Here is a 3580-nt window from a genome sequence, read left to right as displayed (position 1 = left end):
GTTCCCTTTAATATATTATTTTCCCATTGCCTAAAGGGAATGTATTATCCGAAAATGACCTATTATTTAAATCACATTTTTATGTTTAACATATTTTTGAAAGAATTTTTCGTGAAGTTATTTTAAAATTTTTCCATGTTAATATCTCTACTTAAAAACCATAAAAGACTGCAGTTTTTGCACTGGTCACTAAGCCTAATATTAGGCGCCACTTCTTGGTCTGTACAGATCACTTTACAGCAGTTACCTGCTTATCTGTCATTCTAATCCTGCCTGTAATGATATCACTTATCTGTATAGATACAACAGGATCCAGCATTCACAGCAGGTGATTGTCAAAGCTTATCTATTCTTACCTCTGCACAGGTCACAGAGCATGCCTAGAAAACTCTCCCATAGAAGTCAATTGGGACAGCTCCATATCACTGTTTCTATGGCCCATGTAGCTGCCGTAAAGCAATTTTCTTAATGCTTTCTAAATGCTGTTAAAAACAGCTCAGGCAAAATGGCCGCCTCTATAATCATGTTTAAGAAACAGAACAGAAAATTCTGTAATCAGAAAATAAAAACAGATTACACAAAAAGTATACGTGTGGCTATCTGGTTTGAACGGGCAGAAAAAAAAATGTTGGTGACACATTTCCTTTAAATAGCGCCAATGTATTCTGGAGCTCTGTTCAGTGGTTGTCATCACTCACAAAATTGGAGCACAATCTAATTTCCCAATCTCAGACAGAAACACTAGAGCCAATTTTAAGGGAATCCTATTAACCTATCAAAATGCTTTTAAAGATTGGGAGGAAATTGGAGAACCGAAAGGAAGCCACTCAAACTCCACACAGATGATTGGATTCAAACCTACGAGATATTGGGATATTGCCAATATGGAACTAATGTAGGCACCAAATAAACTGTGAAGTTATATTTTACATATAGCCTTGATCAAGCATTGATGTGGAAGAAAAGATAACATTTAATTATTTGCTTATCTGTACTATATGAGGGATCGGCCACACGTTGCTACAGAGCTAAGTTTTGGTTGGTTGTGGCAAAAAAATAGGAACATCAAAATAGATTAGTGAGGGTCTGACACCCAGCACGCTCACGATCAGCTGATAGATGGAGCCGCAGGGCGCGAGAACACTGTGTAGAGGCTGGAAAATGTGCCACAAGCTTTGGGACTCAGCATGCGGTAGATTTCCCAACTGTGCAAGTACTCGCACACTGCAGGTCCTTCTATCAGATAGTCAGTGGGGTGCTGAAAGTCAGACCCCCACCGGTTTACTATTGAGGCCAAACCTAAGTATAAGTGCTATGCCACTGGAGTTATTCACAGACACCTTCCGTAAGCCTCTTTTCACTTTATATGGAATTCCCATTTTTCAGAAACTGCATGGCACACGACTTTGACTGAATACAGGACTTTAGATTTTGAACAGACATTATTACCTACTGTATATTACATACAAGGCTGGCAGACTGGGCAACTGTCCTGGACCTCATTTTTCAAAGAGTCCTCCCAGGAGCAACCTGGGAATGTACATTTGAATCCACTATAGAATATAAAATTAACCCATACAATTCCGTGAGCCTCCGGGGAATATATAGTTAACCGTCCACTGCCTGAGACCACCAGGGATTTAGAAAGCTGATTAGCTTGTTGGCCTGGGTCCCATGTTTTCAAAAACCTACCATGACTACAATGGAAACACCAGGTTTACCAGGAGGAGTATTGCCTGGCTACATCTTACAGACATGGTCAGTATTTAATAAAGGCTTGGTACAAGACAAAATAGTTTTAGAAGAAGTACAAGTTAGGCTACTTTCACACTCGCGTTTGGTGAGGATCCATCATGGATCTGCACAAACGCATCCGTTCAGATAATACAACCGCATGCATCCGTTCAGAACGGATCAGTTTGTATTATCTTTAACATAGTCAAAACGGATCTGTCTTGAACACCATTGAAAGTCAATGGGGTACTGATCCGTTTTCTATTGTGCCATATTGTGTCAGTGAAAACGAATCCGTCTCCATTGACTTACATTGTGTGTCAGGACGGATCAGTTTGGCTCAGTTTCGTCAGATGGACACCAAAACGCTGCAAGCAGCGTTTTGGTGTCCGCCTCCAGAGCGGAATGGAGACTGAACGCAGGCAAACTGATGCATTCTGAGCGGATCCTTTTCCATTCAGAATGCATTAGGGCATAACTGATCCGTTTTGGACCGCTTGTGAGAGCCCTGAACGGATCTGACAAACGGAAACCAAAACGCCAGTGTGAAAGTAGCCTTATCAGAATAAACTTGACTCTATTACTTGGCTGCTCACATATCTTCTGCTGTAATAGTGAAAGACATCTTGTTAGACGTCCGATTCAATCGCTGGCTCTATTCCTCGCTGCCATTTCTCTGCAGTTTATAAGTAGATGGTGATGCAAGCCTTGCCCAGCTCTTATTTGTTCAAACTTTATCTATTGTTCTACTTTGAGCCTTTCCCTCCCTACAGACCCAGCATGTTTACTCCCCGCAACCGAGAGGACAAGTGAAGAAGAAAATGAGGATTTATGGAATGGCTTCTATGTTTCTGCAGGGAGGGAGAGCGGGCGGCTTGTCTAGACAGGCTCACCTGGCAGGCTGACTAGTATTCGGTTGTATCCAATCTAAGGCTATTTGTGAAATCAACAAGTAAAGGTATGCGCACACTAGTGTGTCTCCCCTCTATAGTCATACACGGCTCTGTTTAAAGGGTCTTTCCATTGGTATAAATCACTTTCAAAGGAGTTTGTCAGTGGGAAAATCACTCTTAAACCAGACACATTGCATGGTAGGGATAGCTGTGCATAATGTAATCATAACTTTTATTTTCCCACCCAGTAAAAGACTGTTTTTAATCCGTATGCAAATGAGCTGTGAAGTGCACTGAGGGCGTGCCCGAGCCACTTTCTGCTGCACTGGGGTATTTGGCTTTGCAGAGGCAGTATTTTGTGCTGAGCTGTGGTATTTGGTTCTGCTGGGGCAGTAATTTGTGCTACACTGTGGTATTTGTTTCTGCTGAGGCAGTACTTTGTGCTACACTGTGGTATTTGTTTCTGCTGAGGCAGTACTTTGTGCTACACTGTGGTATTTGTTTCTGCTGAGGCAGTACTTTGTGCTGAGCTGTGGTATTTGGTTCTGCTGGGGCAGTACTTTGTGCTGCACTGTGGTATTTGTTTCTGCTGAGGCAGTACTTTGTGCTGAGCTGTGGTATTTGGTTTTGCTGGGGTGGTATTGTGTGCTGCACTGTGGTATTTGGTTCTGCTGAGGCAGTACTTTGTGCTGCATTGTGGTATTTGGTTCAGCTGGGGCAGTATTTTGTGCTACACTGTGGTATTTTGTTCTGCTGGGGCAGTATTTGTGTTACACTGTGGTATTTGGTTCTGCTGGGGCAGTATTATGTGCTACACTGTGGTATTTGGTTCTGCTGGGGCAGTATTTTGTGTTACACTGCAGTATTCGGTTCTGCTGGGGCAGTATTTTGTGCTACACTGTGGTATTTGGTTCTACTGGGGCAGTATTTTGTGTTACACTGTGGTATTTGGT

This window comes from Bufo bufo, chromosome 6 (genome assembly GCF_905171765.1).
Source record: "Bufo bufo chromosome 6, aBufBuf1.1, whole genome shotgun sequence".
In the NCBI taxonomy this organism is placed as follows: domain Eukaryota; kingdom Metazoa; phylum Chordata; class Amphibia; order Anura; family Bufonidae; genus Bufo; species Bufo bufo.
This window is presented reverse-complemented; position numbering follows the sequence as displayed.